A 20,795-nucleotide genomic window follows, 5' to 3' on the forward strand; every position below is an offset into this window, starting at 1 on the left:
ACCCACTGATTCCATATTCTGCTAACAGTCATTGGATCTCGACCAACGCGAGCAGCAATGTCGTGATACGATAAACCGCAATCGCGATAGGCTACAATCCGACCTTTATCAAAGTCGGAAACGTGATGGTACACATTTCTCCTCCTTACACGAGGCATCACAACAGCGTTTCACCAGGCAACGCCGGTGAACTGCTGTTTGTGTATGAGAAATCGGTTGGAAACTTTCCTCCTGTCAGCACGTTGTAGGTGTCGTCCCCGGCGTCAACCTTGTGTGAATGCTCTGAGAAGCTAATCATTTGTATATCACAGCATCTTCTTCCTGGCGGTTAAATTTCGCGTATATAGCACGTCACCTTCGTGGTGTAGCAAATTTTAATGGCCAGTAGTGTATATAATAAGTTTTGGATTTTATCCTACAGTAATCCACTTGAGATGCTGAGAAGCGTAAAGCACATAATCGTCAATTGTGAGACTGTAGCATTTATTCATGCCTCTGAGATCTGTTGATATTATGGTGGGTCAGGTTTATCTGTACTGTAGGCCCACATTGTACGTATATCTGCTTTTGGCCCTTATGGCTCACAGCACCAGAAGTGCCCTTGTTGGTAGATAGTACGACTTGAATTTAATAATTTCCACAGTTTATGTTAGGAGATGGTTGTTTACTGTACAGGAATCGGCTTTCCTGTGCATAGTCAACATGAACTCTGTTGAACCTGTATGAAGTGCTGACAGAAAAGAAAGTGATCAGGAGAAGCTAGCCTCAAACGTAGTAGGGCCTCCCAGACCGGATCCGTTGTCTGAGAAAGTGACGAAATCAAATAAGCGAACATTTAACAACGAAATGTATAATAAGCGTAAGTTGTTGTGTAGGTGCAACGTAAGAATGCCCGATTTTCAGCATGGAATTTAATTCGTTAACTAACACATAAATTAGGGATCTTGTATATTTGTCCGAAAAAATTTAAAAGCATAAAAACTCCCATTTACACAAAATGTGAAACGGGAAGTAGCGGAAGGTTAAACATTATTCCGTTCATGCGATAAACTGTGCTTAATTATGTACAAAACAACAATATTCCTCAAAACAATTCTTTCCTTCAGACAAGTTATGCATATTATTATTCCTAACAGCGGCTAAAGTATGAATATGTTGATAAGCATATTTATTATACAGCAGATGCTATTTATTCCGCACTGTGATATTTATCTGAGTTTAAAAATTTGTGAACACCCAGCTTGTACACCTACGAGCCGCCACTGCCAATAAGTTTGTTACCGCCTCCTATTGACAGAGAGGGCACAGAGATCACACCTGTAGAACGCTTTCAAGTGGGAAAAATGTAACGCTTTCCTCGTAGCAAATGTGCCCAGTACACTATTAATACAATTAAACACGAAATGGTGTCAAAATGAATCAATATTGCGTAACGATAGGTGACAGTAACGTCGCAACATGTTTCTTTCTTTTACATTGCCCCCCCCCCCCCCCCCAAGACAGACGGGCAGTCTATTCTTTTCAGCTAAATATCCCAGTATGCCGAGAGTGGGGCAGATTGAGGTCCCATTGGGAATATTTTGGATGGAACTTGCATTTCCAGCTTTCGTCTGCTGACCAATTGATATTTCCCAAAAATCTTCATCCAAACTGAGGGGTATGTTGTTTATTGCCACAGAGAAAAATTTAAAAAATCTTTGTGCGTGTGTTTGTGCGCACAGTGTTATAAAGTGGCACAGCCTTTATAATCAGGTTATAGAAGGCAATGTAACTGCGGGGCCACGACATTTCTTTTATGTACCACGCAGAACTACTCTGTTTACCGAAGCGCTGTGAGTATGCTCTCTCTCTCTCTCTCTCTCTCATCACACACACACACACACACACACACACACACACACACACACTGAGAGGCACCCACATGCCTTGCTCATACTGTGGCATCAAGCAGTCAGGCCTGCAAGATGAGTGGTCTGCCAAGTGAGTGGACTCATTCTTATTTATCGAGTAACATGAACTCTAGTACTCACAATTAAGTTACAAGTTATTCTCCTGTTTGAATATTACGCAACGGGTACGGAAACGCACTTCGGACCATTAGTAATTTACACAACTCTGACTGTTCACTACGCACTGGCAATACCACATTTTCTTTCTTATTTAACGGCTTTGATCAACACGTGGCCATCGCACTGATTATGAATGGCGCACACATTATAAATTCTGGATATCATGACAACATACTATTCGAAGGAAAAGGAAACCAATCTTTTTCTTTTCACTATCTTTTTTACTCCGATAAATTCTATAACCTAAACACACCAGTACATTTTCTACAACAACTGCACATGAGAAACTCCGCCCAGTGGGCATGGCTTTACACTGGTGATTCTCTATCTTATGGTCTCGTATCTAACACTACAGTGCACTTTCTGGATAGGATGGTGGATCTTTTGCTATATCTCACACGTCGACTCCCACAACCATCATCACGAAACTTTCCTCCAGACCGAGCGGTACACAAAGGAACATGCATAACCCACTGCCTCTGAAACTATCTTGTTACTCTCCCATGCCAACCACACATACTTAAATTTCATGAAATACATCACACTGGCAACATACAATACAAAGAATAGTCACAACGCTGTAATCACATCACTTTCAGATTTCCCACTTCAATTAGTATTTATCCTAGTTTCACACGACACTGCCCCACTTCGTAACTTTTATTTCCTACTATGAACTCTGGAGGATATATGCACGTCTTCCTGTGCAATGCAAGCCAAGTGGCGTTACTGGATAGACGGCTGACTCACCTTGCTTCTCTCTCAGAGTATTATAGTTTGAATCAAGCGTCACACGGAAACATAACACGCAAAGTAATATTAAGAACATATTCGTCACACATGCGAGTCCTCAACTGATACCATGGACGAGTACTTCTCTTTATCCTTTGTCTCATACACAGATTGAGACTCACACAGTACTCACCACGTGGAAGTACTCGTCTCTAATTTCAAGTCCTGAACACGCCATTTCTTAAATATTTCCAACTTATAGTAATTCAGCTTAACTTAACCACTCGGAAGTATTTGAAGTTATTGCTACACGTGGTTTCATTGTGACCGTTGGTCACTTCCGAAGATTACTACGATCCCCATAATATTACCTGCCTGACATTTAATTCTCCCCACAAAAGCTCCTGAAATAGAGAAATTATTATTCCAAACTACTCTTATGTATTTCACATGCATACCATATCTCCACTCTTTTGTCTTTACAGAGCACACCTAAGACAGGTCTTACCAACACAAGATCCAGCGGCTGAGTCCTGAAACATAGCCGTTCTTCAGGTCATCTCGCACCTCTGTCGAGGTGGGGGAAGACCATGCTACCCATTGGTCAGCCACATTTCAGGCGCTCAAAGCTCAGGTAAATTTCATCTCTTTGGTTCCACCAAAGGTGACCAAAGGACCGTCTCAAAGATGATCATATATTGCACATTCACTATCTGCGGTTAGCAGACGACCATACATTCATTCATTTCGCAGATCTCACCAAACTGGATGTAGGGATTTATTTTGTGGGAGTGCACATGTAATCAATTAAATAAATAAATTGTCATTCTTTCCTACACTGGTATCCGGCTTCGCTGTATTAATTGAAATTGAGTTATTATTAGAAAAAATATGTTGTTATGACAGGAATAACGAAGAATGTTGTACCTATTTTCAATGTCGGGCGGTACTGTACCCTTTCAACACACAGACACACCCATTCACACTTCTCTCTCTCTCTCTCTCTCTCTCTCTCTCTCTCTCTCTCTCTCTCTCTCTCTCCCTCTCTCTCTCTGACACACACACACACACACACACACACACACACACACACACACACACACACACACCACAGCAGTTCTTTTTCTATTTCAGCTGCTGACGGATGTATGAATATCAAAGCAAAGAAGAGTGAGAGCAAAAGTTCTGGCCTGGAAGCGAAATAATTTCCATGGACGTAATATAATTAAATGCGGACCTAGGCGCACTGTTATTGGAAAACGTCTTTGCTAGAGGGAGAAATAACGTACATTTCGAATCATGCAAATTGTACCAAGAGAAAATCAGAAAGTTTGTTTGCCGAAATTACAGCCGGGCAGCGCTATCTTTGATGTAACGTGTTGTGGAGCCGAACGCCAGGATCGATTTCAATTAAAGCCCTGGATACAGAAGGCTCTGTAAAGGTACTCCTGCCTCTTGTCTGCCGCCTCGTGCGGGAAATACGGTACCCTGCTTGCAGGATCAATCTGTCTGTAGTATCTCTGATGTGTCGCGCACAGTGGCTCGTTGATGCGCAATATCTGCAAAGGATGAAAGATGAGGACTTGCCTGTGTTTGTGTTTTTCGATTGGAATCGCTCCCTAGACTGAATGCGCGCGCTTACGATGATCTTCGCTACGCTCCGGACCCGCCGCCATCGACCACAGGAACCACCCGTTTGTTCACTGGTTCAAATGGCTCTAAGCACTATGTGACTCAACTTCTAAGGTCATCAGTCCCCTAGAACTTAGAACTACTTAAACCTAACTAACCTAAGGACATCACACCCATCCATGCCCAAGGCAGGATTCGAACCTGCGACCGTAGCGGTCGCGCGGTTCCAGACTGCAGCGCCTTTAACCGCTTGGCCACCACGGCCGGCTGTTCACTGGTCTCTGAGTCCCCGCTACCACCAGTGCGAGTGATCGGAAATGAAAACATGTCAGGAGGTTCATTCGTTTGTTTCCAAGATTAGCAATGGTACCAAGAGCAAAAAGAGCTAAAATTAATTGCTTGAGCAGCTCGGTAATAGGCTTCCTCCATTTCAATGTTTCATCAACAAATAAACCGAAAAATGTCGAGTATTCTACTCTCTTTACCGACTCCTGCTCATGTGCTACATCAACTGTTGGTATGACTGTTTGTTGTACAGGGAAGCGTGATAGGACCTTTATTGTTTACAATATACATAAATGACTTAGTTGACAACATCGGTAGCTCCGTGAGGCTATTTGCAGATGACACGGTTGTCTACAAGAAAGTAGCAACATCAGAAGACTCGTACGTACTCCAGGAGGACCTGCAGAGGATTAATGCATGGTGCGACAGCTGGCAGCTTTCCCTAAACGTAGATAAATGTAATATAATGCGCATACATAGGGGCAGAAATCCATTCCAGTACGACTATGCCATAGGTGGTAAATCATTGGAAGCGGTAACGACCGTAAAATACTTAGGAGTTACTATCCGGAGCGATCTGAAGTGGAATGATCACATAAAACAAATAGTGGGAAAAGCAGGCGCCAGGTTGAGATTCATAGGAAGAATTCTAAGAAAATGTGACTCATCGACGAAAGAAGTAGCTTACAAAACGCTTGTTCGTCCGATTCTTGAGTATTGCTCATCAGTATGGGACCCTTACCAGGTTGGATTAATAGAAGAGATAGACATGATCCAGCGAAAAGCAGCGCGATTCGTCATGGGGACATTTAGTCAGCGCGAGAGCGTTACGGAGATGCTGAACAAGCTCCAGTGGCGGACACTTCAAGAAAGGCGTTACGCAATACGGAGAGGTTTATTATCGAAATTACGAGAGAGCACATTCCGGGAAGAGATGGGCAACATATTACTACCGCCCACATATATCTCGCGTAATGATCACAACGAAAAGATCCGAGAAATTAGAGCAAATACGGAGACTTACAAGCAGTCGTTCTTCCCACGCACAATTCGTGAATGGAACAGGGAAGGGGGGATCAGATAGTGGTACAATAAGTACCCTCCGCCACACACCGTAAGGTGGCTCGCGGAGTATAGATGTAGATGTAGATGTAGAACTGAATATTATGTGTTTATTTTTGAAATTTAGGGAGAGTCCATTTTCTTTTAGCACGCAAGCGTGATTTTTCCTGTAAGCAGTGTGGTACATCGTATGCCGAATCATTAATCCGTGATGTTACCATACGTCTGCCTCCTGATAGAGAAGTTAGGGTGGCAGCTTTTGAGTCAACTGATCCAACGATGGGCGATGCGCTAAAAATTGCCCAAGTACACGAAGCAACAGCATCATTTATTTATTTATTTATGACATTAACAGTACAGAATAACCCATCGCCTGAAATGTAAGGTGGGTCGGATGCTTCTGAATCTAACAGCGAAAACTTCTCATTGTTACAATCTTATTCGTTTTTTTTAATAATAAAAAGAACATAATATATAAAGATTTCTCTTAGGTTACAGCGAATTGAATGCTTAACAATTGTTAAAATGGTTCCATATAATTTGTTACTATCTAGTTGATGATAATATAATTAATATAATGCAAATGCCAAAGAAAAATAAATAGAAAAACGAAAATGTAAGACAATGAGCGAGGTGAAAATAATTTGCAGTATGTAGAGGGAAGAGATATGCTGTATTTGGATGTGTAATACAGTCTAAGTAGCATATTGGTTGATAATGTCCTATTTCTACCCATTTCACATGAGGCGGTCTCGGTGCAACATCGAGCTATTCTCATCTGAAATGGTTTGCGCTAATGTGTGGTTACACAGATTATACAGAGTAATTGCTGATTGAGCACCTCATACATGGAATACATGAATTTTAGCATTACATGACAAATACACGTAGGTTTGTAACTTGTTAGTAGAAATAGAATATAGCTCATTGCTTCTTGAATGCATTATTCCTTAAATAACTTAATACATTTCTGATATATAAAGCACAAGCTATGTTTTACTGTACTTCTGGTGGCGGCTTTCTTAGTGATAGCAGTCATTGTTCTGTTACACGATCAACTGATGACAGCCAGTCTACGTAACACCTCATTTAAAACGTACTCGATCGTCGGTTAGTCTGGCGTAGCGATATTCAGTTGTCAGAGCAGTAGTCAGTGGTCCACCGACATCGTAGTTGTTAGAAAGCACTTTGTTCGTCCCCAGAATGAGATTTTCACTCTGCAGCGGAGTGTGCGCTGATATGAAACTTCCTGGCAGATTAAAACTGTGTGCCCGACCGAGACTCGAACTCGGGACCTTTGCCTTTCGCGGGCAAGTGCCGTACCATCTGAGCTACCGAAGCACGACTCACGCCAGGTCCTCACAGCTTTACTTCTGCCAGTATCTCGTCTCCTACCTTCCAAACTTTACAGAAGCTCTCCTGCGAACCTTGCAGAACTAGCGCTCCTGAAAGAAAGGATATTGCGGAGACATGGCTTAGCCACAGCCTGGGGGATGTTTCCAGAATGAGATCTTCACTCTGCAGCGGAGTGTGCGCTGATATGAAACTTCCTGGCAGATTAAAACTGTGTGCCGGACCGAGACTCGAACTCGGGACCTTTGCCTTTCGCGGGCAAGTGCTCTACCATCTGAGCTACCGAAGCACGACTCATGCCCGGTCCTCAGATGGGAGAGCACTTGCCCGCGAAAGGAAAAGGTCCCGAGTTCGAGTCTCGGTCGGGCACACAGTTTTAATCTGCCGGGAAGTTTCACTTTGTTCGTCGTCGGCATGTCCCAAAGCGAATGGAACTTCATACGAAATTTCCTCCGCGTTGTTGTCAAAAACCGAGCGGTCTTTGGCGCTGCAGTCACGGACTGAGCAGCTGGTCCCAGCGAAGGTTCGAGTCCTCCCTCGGGCATGGGTGTGTGTGTTTATCCTTAGGATAATTTAGGTTAAGTAGTGTGTACGCTTAGGGACTTATGACCTTAGCAGTTAAGTCCCATAAGATTTCACACATACTTTTTTCGTTGTTGTCAAAGATTCCCAGAAAAGTTGGTAGCCGTCCGGGATAGCCGCGTACCCTTCGGCGCCTTGTCACGGTTCGCGCGGCTCCCTCTGTCGGAGGTTCGAGTCCTCCCTTGGGCATAGGTGTGTGTGTTGTCCTTAGTGTAAATTAGTTCAAGTTAGATTAAGCAGTGTGTAAGCCTAGGGACCGATGACCTAAGCAGCTTGGCCCCATAGGAACTTAAAAAAAAAGGAATTTGGTACAGAAAAATCGTGTCCATATTTCGGCCCAAGACGTCAATGACGTCATTGCCCGTTACCTCCCGTTCTACATGCTGCAAACTGGGGTATCTAACAAGTTTCTGCCTTGGCTGGCGGATGCCAAAATCCGCTAACGCGCTGCAGAGTACCTAGCCGGTGGCAGCAGCAGCAGCGGACGTGATGCAGAAGCTTATGCTACAATCGATATTAATGGAGCAACGACAGAACAGCAGCTAGGCACTGGCGTGGCTGCGTCTCCTATTAACGTGGACCACAGTGGCGTTTTGCCCCCGAGCAACTGCGCTGCCCTCAGCGTAGAGTGGTGACGTACAATGGACAGACGATTCCCTTCTGGGGTCAGATCTTAGTCCAACCTTAACATTAAAGTGTAGCTCAGCAACTAACAGTCCGCCCCCGGTAACTGAATGGTCAGCGCGACAGAATGTCAATTCTAAGGGCCCGGGTTCGATTCCCGGCTGTGTCGGAGATTTTCTCCGCTCAGGGACTGGGTGTTGTGAACCATCATCATTTCATCCCCCTCGACGCGCTAGTCGCCGAAGTGGCGTCAAATCGAAAGACTTGTATCCGGCGAACGGTCTACCCGACGGGAGGCGCTAGTCAGACGACATTTATTTTAGTAACTAACTCTGTTGGTAAGAATCGTTTGAACAACAAGTGACATTTCTGGCTTAGATGCTTTTGCGCATTTTGGTTTCCAAATTCAAACCAATTAAATCTAGTCTCATATGGATTGCATTAAAAGAAATTGACGTATTATAGGGTAACATAAGGAACTTGTTGAACAACAAGTAATTTGTGCAATAGGGTTCCATGCCCGCATATTCATAAAACAGCAGCAATTCCTAGATTTTGTTGAGTGCCTCGAATGCCTTTCATCATGGGTGATCAAGTTAAACCAGCACTGGATATACCATGGGACTAATATCCCCCGTGTCAACTAGCCAGTGGGCAATGCCCATGGTAGTAGTTGTTGCGGCGTAACGTCAAGAGCCGGTGTGTCGGTCAAGCACGTTAGAGCAGAGAGGGCTGTGAAGAAATCGTTAGCCAATATTGCGATGACCGACCCCTCTCTAGGACGACACCGAGACAGCAGCGGCCTCTACACGAAGAGGATGTAAGCGCAGCGCCGCCTGGCCGCGGCCCAGTTCAAGACCACCCGTTCTACGAGCTCTGTAGCAGCGACTTAGGAACTGTATTACTTCACTTGTGTTACGAATTGTGTATACTGAAGAGCTCGCTTATGTTTGTCACCCCTTTGCTCGCGACACATCTGTATCCTCCTTTTGTAATGAACTTCATTAATACGATTTGCTTGAATTGTTGCCTGGCCATCCAAGAAAGCAGGTTTCCTGCGCACCCCATATTCGACGAGTAGACGGGACACAACAGTAGTTAAGAGGCCAAATGTATGAATTACAATTTCTAGCAATTTTGTCGACCATGTCGATCTGTAACCAGTTCCTGAGCCAGGGGAACTGTTGGCAGAATTGGTTTGGGGCCGTTGTTCTCCAAGATATGTATCGCTGACATCTATTTTCAGTTGTCTGTAGATGATCAGACAAACTAGTTTTTCGTAACTAATAGGCCACTTTTCGTCTGTCATTATAACAGACTGTAATTTGGAGCAGCAACTGCTCCTCAAAACTTCAGAGATACCTTCAGCAACTCGTCCAAGGTATCCCCAACTGCCCCTGCATTAATTATTTGTATGACTCGGTAATTACCATGTGGGAGCAGCATTTTCGATCTCTACAGATGTTGTCTGGGTGACTTCAAGCCAATGGGTTCCATTGTTGTTTGTGCCAAATACAAAGACCAGGATATAACTAAGTAGTGAAGAGCTCAACCCCCCCCCCCTCTCATCCCCGCCACAGGATCATTTGGACGCAATCAGTCTTACCACTTCTTAAGAGCCTCAAAGACCTACAATCCTTCGTGCACAAAATTAGTTGTTGTTGTTGTTGTCTTCAGTCCTGAGACTGGTTTGATGCAGCTCTCCATGCTACTCTATCCTGTGCAAGCTTTTTCATCTCCCAGTACCTACTGCAACCTACATCCTTCTGAATCTGCTTAGTGTATTCATCTCTTGGTCTCCCTCTACGATTTTTACCCTCCACGCTGCCCTCCAATACTAAATTGGTGATCCCTTGATGCCTCAGAACATGTCCTACCAACCGATCCCTTCTTCTGGTCAAGTTGTGCCACAAACTTCTCTTCTCCCCAATCCTATTCAATACTTCCTCATTAGTTATGTGATCTACCCATCTAATCTTCAGCATTCTTCTGTAGCACCACATTTCGAAAGCTTCTATTCTCTTCTTGTCCAAACTATTTATCGTCCATGTTTCACTTCCATACATGGCTACACTCCATACGAATACTTTCAGAAATGACTTCCTGACACTTAAATCAATACTGGATGTTAACAAATTTCTCTTCTTCAGAAACGCTTTCCTTGCCATTGCCAGCCTACATTTTATATCCTCTCTACTTCGACCATCATCAGTTATTTTGCTCCCCAAATAGCAAAATTCCTTTACTACTTTAAGTGCCTCATTTCCTAATCTAATTCCCTCAGCATCACCCGACTTAATTAGACTACATTCCATTATCCTTGTTTTGCTTTTGTTGATGTTCATCTTATATCCTCCTTTCAAGACACTGTCCATTCCATTCAACTACTCTTCCAAGTCCTTTGCTGTCTCTGACAGAATTACAATGTCATCGGCGAACCTCAAAGTTTTTATTCCTTCTCCATGAATTTTAATACCTATTCCGAATTTTTCTTTTGTTTCCTTTACTGCTTGTTCAATACGCAGATTGAACAACATCGGGGAGATGCTACAACCCTGTCTCACTCCTTTCCCAACCACTGCTTCCCTTTCATGCCCCTCGACTCTTATAACTGCCATCTGGTTTCTGTACAAATTGTAAATAGCCTTTCGCTCCCTGTATTTTACCCCTGCCACCTTTAGAATTTGAAAGAGAGTATTCCAGTCAACATTGTCAAAAGCTTTCTCTAAGTCTACAAATGCTAGAAACGTAGGTTTGCCTTTCCTTAATCTTTCTTCTAAGATAAGTCGTAAGGTCAGTATTGCCTCACGTGTTCCAGTGTTTCTACGGAATCCAAACTGATCTTCCCCGAGGTTGGCTTCTACCAGTTTTTCCATTCGTCTGTAAGGAATTCGTGTTAGTATTTTGCAGCTGTGACTTATTAAACTGATAGTTCGGTAATTTTCACATCTGTCAACACCTGCTTTCTTTGGGATTGGAATTATTATATTCTTCTTGAAGTCTGAGGGTATTATGCAAAATTCAGTACCAGTGCGGTCCAGATTTCCTACCTGCTTAATCAACTATGTAAAACATGTGCTAAATTCCTTTGGTGAGAACGGTACCAGAAAGCTTTCTTGCAACGCAAAAAGTACCGCAGTTTGGCCCCTTATTTAGCAACTTTCAACCCAGACAAGTGCTTCACGCTTGCCACCAATGCGTCAGATAGTGACATTGCTGCAGGGCGTCCTACAAATATACTGAAGGAACAGAACAGCACACTGTATTGATGTTATAAATACTAAGTACAGTGCAGCCAATTTAGACACAAACTGACAAATTTACATTGGCTCTCAAATGTGGTTTCAAGAAGTTTCACACATATCTCCATGATATTAAGTTTCGCCTGATCACCGATCACAAGTCTCTTATTTCCTGTTCTATATTGGTTCGAAACCTGACAATAAGACAGTGCTGTGGCTACAATGGTGGACGTTGCTCCTACAATTAGGAGATTCATTATCGGCACATCACCCTGCACTCAAACGCGGACGCACTTTCTCGCTTTCCGTGTGGCCCAGAACCAGAATTTGACATGTACAAAGCGCTGTGTTTTGCTCTAGACGCCAATTAGCGACACACTCTCCACGAATTCCCTCTTGCGGCGCTCTAAGTAGCAATAGGAACAGATCGTGGTCTGCTACTCTGCAAAGTACGTCTGCTGTGCGACGGGGTTGGCCAGAACGCCTACGTAAGCGTGCAGACCAGGTATGGCGCACATGTTTTTAGTTACGACACCAGCTTAACGCACAGCCGCAGAAGGAATCTGAATGCCGAATGGTAATTCAACCCACAATTCATCGTCGCATTCTGATGCTCCTCCAGAACAGAATGACTTCAATAACTCGCCATCATGTGTACTGTCCTGTTGTTGACGCCACCGTAGGACATAGCGCCCACAATCAACCAGCCCTTGTGCAGCGTTTCAACTCTTGGCCAAGCCCTGGCCATTTCGAGGAGCAGTGTGGTTGTTGTTTGTCGAGACCCTTTCTAACCTTCCACATGTGGCTCGGATGGGTATCATCACCACAAAAGTTACCATCCGTGCTCTCTCCATAATATTTTCAACAGATGTGACACCTACCACCCTGAATTATGACAATGTCCCTCAATTCATGGCATCTTCGTTTCAGGATTTTTCTAAACGCAACGGTATTAAGTACCTGGCCACCGTCCCTTTCCATCCAGCGTCCAATTGAGAGGCTGAGCAAATGGCGAGGACCTCCAGAACAGACATGCTGACCCTGGGGAGGCATTCATCAGCTTCATCGCAACTTGCAGGTCCACCCGCATAGATGGATGTAGCCAAGCCGCAATTTTACACAGTCGCAGAACCCACGTTCTCTTCAACCTGCTGCACACAGTTTGGAGGTCCCACGGCCCATATAGCATACTACTGCTCCCGCCTGCATCTGTGGCGCACTGCACGTTTTGAGCCGCCGTACGCCTCGATGAGGGCTTTTGTGAAGACGACCATCGACCTAGTGTAGCAAAAATGTGATTCACCCGAAGAGCCGATACGTTTCCATTGATCGACGGTCGAGTGCCGCTGTGCTCTGAAACACCTGTGAGTGCACCAGAATTGTGCTCTTTTGGCACAGATGACACAGATCACCATCTATCCTACTTTGCAGAGCATACAAGCCTCCGAACCCCACGGTCTGTGAAGAGTTGTGGACTTCCAGCCATTTAGCGCCTAGTAGTAGTTTCACTGTCCTTGTACCTCTTTCTGTAGATGCTCACGACAGTAGCACGTGAACATTCGACCAGCTTCGCCGTTTTCGAGATACTCGCTCACAGGTTCTGCGTGATATTAATCAGCCCTTTGTGAAAGTGGCGTACTTCAATGGAGTTATCCGTTCACAGCCCATATCTTCGCTAGGGTGATCTCATCTCCATGTTCGCTCTGCTTACATACTTTTGTTACCGTGTCACGTGCCCGCAACGCCGCCAGGCGGCATTCAACATCTCAGTGGACAACGGTCATAATGTATTGACTTATGAGTGTATTTTCCTCAAGACCATTAATTCTTTCTTCAGAGTAGAATTTTTACTGTTCCGTTACGTGCCAGCCATTCTTTTTTCTAATATTGTGTTTTCTGGATTCACTATTATTAGCAAAACCTGTCTGAAATAATGTTGAAAGACATTTTGGCTGAAGCTATCTTGATGAGAGGTTATTTGCCGAAGTGTCTTAAGTGATGGCTTAAGTTTTTTTAAGTATTTTTGGCTTGTTCATACATTAAAATTTCTTTGAGTTGTGAGTTCACGTAAGTCCATGTAAGTCTAGCATGTTGAATTGGCTCAATGTTAAATTTTAAAAAAAGGTTCAGTACATGTTTTATGTAAAATGTGTGCCCCAAAATCCACCCTTATGATGCTGATGGCCCAGTATTCTGCAACACCATGACTGCAGGCATGTTCATACAAACAAAAGAATTTAATTTGATAACTTTATTTTTTCAAAGTGATGATTAAAACACAGGACGAAGTTTAGCGTGAAATGACAATCTAGAGATCTATCATGACGTACATAATTTCTATTTAATTGCGTTGATTGCGGAGTTTTTCGATGAAATTACCGTTTTCGGCTGTGCAATGGCCATCTTCAGAATTTCTCATACTGTTTCACTGAAGCAAGTCATAAACACGCGAGTCTCACATATTAAGAGTTGCAGTGCAGCAAAATGAGAGAGCCTGAAAATCGCTGTTTCATAACCCAATTTGGTAATTCCGTCCCAAAACTTCGCAATCATGACAATTAAAAAGAAATTAAAACATTATGGCCACCCCTCGTAAATGAGCACTACTAACAAACACTTGGAGAAGGGTAAGTGTTGCAAGTGTTTCGTGTGATATGACTGTCTGGCACTCACATACTTTAAGTTTTCCTGGAGACTTTTCGCCCCTTCAGGTCGTTTTGTAAACGCTTGTAGGCGACAACGCAGAGACAAGAAATGTTTCGCATTCCAGTCGAGTGGCTGGGTCGGTGCGCTTCCCTTAGTCACAATCAGAGTTCTATAACACTCGTGTTAATGGAACTATACGCATTTAATTTTCATGTGGTGCTTTCGGCACAGAAACCACTGTTCTCCTTCAGTTAAAGAGTGATGCAATATTACAGCATAACAAATATTGAACTATATAAAGAAAAACGCGGCCGGCTGGAGTGGCCGAGCGGTTCTAGGCGCTACAGTCTGGAGCCGCGCGACCGCTGCGGTGGCAGGTTCGAATCCTGCCTCGGGCATGGATGTGTGTGATGTCCTTAGGTTAGTTAGGTTTAAGTAGTTCTAAGTTCTAGGGGACTGAAGACCTCAGAAGTTAAGTCCCATAGTGCTCAGAGCCATTTGAACCATTTTTGAAAAAAAACGCTGATTAGTTACAATCTACGCGTGCTCTTTCTTTATTCAACATGCAAACGTCATTACAGATATTCGGATTTAGGTTATGACACGTTGGATATGCCTGCCATCATTAGCGATGATGTGGTGCAGACGAATAGCGAAATTCTGCACGACCCGCTGAAGTGTCGGAACATCGATGCTGTCGATGACCCCCTGAATGGCTATTTTCAGCCCAGCAATGGTTTTGGGGTTATTGCTGGACACCTTGTCTTTAATATAGCCCCACAAAAAGGAGTAGCATGTGTTCAGAGCCGGGGAATACGGCGACCGATCGAGGGCCGTGGCAGTGACCTCTGTGTGCCCCAGCGCCAGAATGCCGTCCCCAGGGTGCTCCTCCAGGACATCAAACACTCTCTTGCTTCGAAGGGGTGGAGTTCCGTCTTGCATGAACCACATCTTATCGAAGTCAGTGTCACTTTGGACAATGGGGATGAAATCATCTTCCAAAACCTACACGTACCGTTCTGTAGTCATCGTGCCATCAAGGCATATCGCACTGATTATTTCGTGACTGGACACTGCACACCACACAGTCACCCGTTGAGGGGGAAGAGACGGGTCGATCGCGAAATGTGGATTCTGTCCCCCAAATACGCCAATTTTGCTTATTGACGACCCCACTCAAGTGAAAGTGGCCTTTGTCGCTAAACCAAACCATATTCCCGTCGAAGTCCTGTTCGTCAGTTCTGTGGACAGTAGTGTTGGTGAAACACAACTGCTGTTCCATTGCCCTGGGGCCTACTGGCTGATGGGTTTGAATTTTGCACGGGAAGAGATGCAGGCCCTCAACAACCATTTGTCGCATTGTCCCCTGGTATATTCTCACCTGTTATGCAGCTCGTCTGATCGATTTCCTGGGGCTGGATTGAAACACAGCGCGTGTCTTCTCGATATTTTCAGGCGTTTTCACCCTTTTTGGACGACCGACGTTGCCAACGCTGTCATCACGAACACTACATGTTCTCTCAAATTTACGAATCAAATTCTTGACTGTTAGCACATTTAGGTTGTCTTCAGCTTGAACTCGGTCGCAAATTTCCTTTAAGCCACAGTTGGGCTGTTATTGGTCGCATAGGAGGCCCTCACAAGCGCTATACGCTCAGGCATGGTATACCGTGTCATTTTCACGTGCAAACGGCCGGCAGCAAGTCACGTGCGTGTGCGCATACTAATTCCCATCATACCCTGCGGTCAACCGTGCAGTTTGAACGTCCTAACCAAAGACCTTGTAAAAAATAACTAGACTCACTTATGGCGCTGCAGTCGCGGGGTAATTTGAACCTTCGGCTGGACGCCATTATTGTGGTTGTAGTCTGATGTGTTGTGTAGTACTGTTGTTTATGAAGACCCTGTTCAACGTTGTATATTTGTTGGGGCGTACAAACAGTATTTGTTACTCGTAATTCTACTGTCTGTACGTTCCAATCTAAAGAAGTACAATGGTGAAGAGTTGTGCAGCGATTAATTGTACAAATAAATTCGAGAAAGGAACGAATATTACATTTCACAGGTATGTGGATGTTTTAAGTTGTTTTGTATGTCAGTGCACTTGCTTAGTAAATGTTTTTGTAACACGGTATTAGCATAATGTCTGTGCATATATTTGCAGGTTTCCTTTCTCAAAACCACAGCTGTTACAAAAATGGTTACACGCTGTCAGGAGGCAAGATTTCCGACCGGCAGAATACCATTTTATATGTTCCGATCATTTAGAAGAAAGTTGTTTCCTTGAAAATTACGTAAATCGCAGAAAGATGATGCTGTTCCATCCATCTTTCGTTTTCCAGACCATATACAGCAGAAGATAAATTTTTCTTTGTGAACCACATTTTATTTTAACTATAAAAGTTGAGTTGCAAGCAACGCGAAATTTGAGTTAGCAGGCTTTTTATCGTTACAAAATGCAACTGAATGTGTGTAATTGTAATCTGATTTCACAACTTCTCTCGATGGAACAGTTGCTGAGTTTTATTTATTATATGAAAAAACCACATATATAAACTGAAGTGTACATCTTCGAAAGTAAATATTGTGACTAATGCGATACTGGATGCATGCCTGAAGTCTTGTTTGTTGTAGCTGGCTGATCGGTAGTGTTTTCATGGTCTAGGTTAGGTTGAAACTTGATAATTTGGTCGTGAGTTGCCAAAGCACTACGCCATATATAACGCACTTCCCGTCATAAAATCTAAAGCAAGGTAGAGTCAGAAAATATCTATTAACATAGTGGACAAATCTTCGAGTATTTTGATGTATTTTGCGTACATCTATCGCAAATGAACTACGAAATATGCTAGGGGTCCAGTGCATAACTTTCAGCAACGGCAGATTCCATGTACTACGTAAGATAAATTCATAAACAGTGACTAGTTGCTGTTTGTTCATAAATTAAAAAGTATATTGTAGTGATGTATTTAAATGAGGCATTATGTTTGTGACCTAACTCAAGGGAAGGCATTTTATAACCAAAAGCGATGTATAAACATTTGAACTCCGCGCGTCAGTTTACCACTCTAATGGCCGCCGCCCAGCTATTCAATTTGTCCGCTTTTCACAGTCGACCACTCGTGCGGTTGTGGGGGCCTGGTCCTAACGCAAACCATTCACAAGTTCTATTTTTTTCATGTAGTTCAATAATTGTCACCCTGTATGTACCAGTTAGTCACACGACAATGAAGACGAATTGATTTTACATCACGTAAGCTCCCACAGTGAACTGGAGATTTTGAATGGAGCATTAGAATGTGAAACACAAGTGGTACAGGTTGTTAACTAACACGTTTTACTTAGTGTAAAAGAGATGTTTAGTGTTTTCTTTTTAGGTTGTAGCTTAGATTGCAGTAAAATGTTAAATTATTTATTTACTGCATTTGATGAGTACTGAATGCGATTAAACCTCCCGTATCTTCCATTTTTAACAAGATGGACAGCACTCTCAATCACTGACGTGTCACTGGAATTTCTGTTTGAAGTTTTAGCATGGTTGCACCCCTCATGGAGACCATTATTATCACCATAAAATACAAATGAATACTTTGTATTACTATTCGGCTTAATACCACCCCTACAGTTTAACTAATATTGATTGTGTGCAGTCCATAGATGTTTAAATAAACAGCTCGGCCTGGTGAGCTTGTTTGACACTGAAAATTAGCTAGTGATATAGTTTTAGCCTCTTAGGGCTCTCTAACGTTAGGAGACTAAATTCAAGCATCATTTAGAAACGGCCTAATGCCCATAAAGGAGAAATTTTGAGGTGTATAAGGACCACCGCTATTCACGTTAAAAATTGGAAGTGTTGATGTACGGAATTATCTGCATTCTCATGGACACAGGTCCTAACAAGTATCTTACAGTTTCTGATACTTTTTATGTATTAAAGTGAATGACAAAAATAAACTGGAAAACATCTCTGAGAAGGGAACCCCCCTATCGCACCCCCCTCAGATTTAGTTATAAGTTGGCACAGTGGATAGGCCTTGAAAAAATGAACACAGATCAATCGAGAAAAAAGGTAGAAGTTGTGTGGAACTATGAAAAAATAAGCAAAATTTACAAACTGAGTAGTCCATGTGCAAGATACGCAACACTACTCAGTTTGTATATTTTGCTTATTTTTTTCATAGTTCCACACAGCTTCTTCCTGTTTTCTCGATTGCTCTGTGTTCAGTTTTTCAAGGCCTATCCACTGTGCCAACTTATAACTAAATCTGAGGGGGGTGCGATGCGGAGGTTCCCTTTGAGTACCGTCATCCTAGTAGACCATTGCATTCATTTAACCAGTAACCATTTGACCTGTAACGATGACATGGGGCAAAACATCCTGTGGAGAAACAATGAAGAAGTAGATGTACCTGCCAAGAAATCGCTATTAGCAGTGCCAGCTTTAAGTATAAAACTATTCCACACAGAATGTTATACAGGGTGTTACAAAAAGGTACGGCCAAACTTTCAGGAAACATTCCTCACACACAAATAAAGAAAAGATGTTATGTGGACATGTGTCCGGAAACGCTTAATTTCCATGTTAGAGCTCATTTTGGTTTCGTCAGTACGTACTGTACTTCCTCGATTCACCGCCAGTTGGCCCAATTGCAGGATTGTAATGTTGACTTCGGCGCTTGTGTTGAGATGCGACTCATTGCTCTACAGTACTAGCATCAAGCACATCAGTACGTAGCATCAACAGGTTAGTGTTCATCATGAACGTGGTTTTGCAGTCAGTGCAATGTTTACAAATACGGAGGTGGCAGATGCCCATTTGATGTATGGATTAGCACGGGGCTATTGCCGTGGCGCGGTACGTTTGTATCGAGACAGATTTCCAGAACGAAGGTGTCGCGACAGGAAGACGTTCGAAGCAACTGATCGGCGTCTTAGGGAGCACGGAACATTCCAGTCTATGACTCGCGACTGGGGAAGACCTAGAACGACGAGGACACCTGCAATGGACGAGGCAATTCTTCGTGCAGCTGGCGATAACCCTAATGTCAGTGTCAGAGAAGTTGCTGCTTACAAGGTAACGTTGACCACGTCACTGTATGGAGAGTGCTACGGGAGAACCAGTTGTTTCCGTACCATGTACAGCGTGTGCAGGCACTATCAGCAGCTGTTTGGCCTCCACGGGTACACTTCTGCGAATGGTTCATCCAACAGTGTGTCAATCGTCATTTCAGTGCAAATGTTCTCTTTACGGATGATGCTTCATTCCAACGTGATCAAATGGTAAATTTTCACAATCAACATGTGTGGGCTGACGAGAATCCGCACGCAATTGTGCAATCACGTCATCAACACAGATTTTCTGTGAACGTTTGGGCAGGCATTGTTGGTGATGCCTTGATTGGGCCCCATGTTCTTCCACCTACACTCAATGGGGCACGTTATCATGATTTCATACGGGATACTCTACCTATGCTGCTAGAACATGTGCCTTTACAAGTACGACACATGTGGTTCATGCACGATGGAGCTCCTGCACATTTCAGTCGAAGTGTTCGTACGCTTCAAATGGTTCAAATGGCTCTGAGCACTATGCGACTTAACTTCTGAGGTCATCAGTCGCCTAGAACTTAGAACTAATTAAACCTAACTAACCTAAGGACATCACACACATCCATGCCCGAGGCAGGATTCGAACCTGCGACCGTAGCGGTCGCTCGGCTCCAGACTGTAGCGCCCAGAACCGCACGGCCACTCCGGCCGGCTCGTACGCTTCTCAACAACAGATTCGGTGAACGATGGATTGGTAGAGGCGGACCAATTCCATGGCCTCCACGCTCTCCTTACCTCAACCCTCTTGACTTCCATTTATGGGGGCATTTGAAAGCTCTTGTCTACGCAACCCCGGTACCAAATGTAGAGACTCTTCGTGCTCGTACTGTAGACGGCTGTGATACAATACGCCATTCTCCAGGGCTGCATCAGCGTATCAGGGACTCCATGCGACGGAGTATGGATGCATGTATCCTCGCTAACGCAGGACATTTTGAACATTTCCTGTAACAAAGTGTTTGAAGTCACGCTGGTACGTTCTGTTGCTGTGTGTTTCCATTCCATGATTAATGTGATTTGAAGAGAAGTAATAAAGTGAGCTCTAACATGGAAAGTAAGCGTTTCCGAACACATGTCCACATAACATATTTTCTTTCTTTGTGTGTGAGGAATGTTTCCTGAAAGTTTGGCCGTACCTTTTTGTAACAACCTGTACATCATCATTAAATAACACAGTAAATTCCTTTAGTTGGGATACGGTTTTATCAAGGCAATTTCAAGGTAGTTACTACATAGCAGTTCAAGACTTCTTTCCACCGAAACCGTAATACCGCAAACCAACTACAGCAGAAGAAACATGTCAAGCTGAACATGGATGAGGTTAATTTTCTAAGTCATTGGCTCTGTCTTGAACTTTGTGAGACACTCCACATTGAATCAATGGCAGCTAGATCTGATTTGTTACCCTTTACGAGAACTCAGCAAAAAAAGCTAATCAATAATATAATAAAGGAAAATG

The sequence above is a fragment of the Schistocerca americana genome, chromosome 8 (genome assembly GCF_021461395.2).
Source record: "Schistocerca americana isolate TAMUIC-IGC-003095 chromosome 8, iqSchAmer2.1, whole genome shotgun sequence".
Lineage (NCBI taxonomy): Eukaryota > Metazoa > Arthropoda > Insecta > Orthoptera > Acrididae > Schistocerca > Schistocerca americana.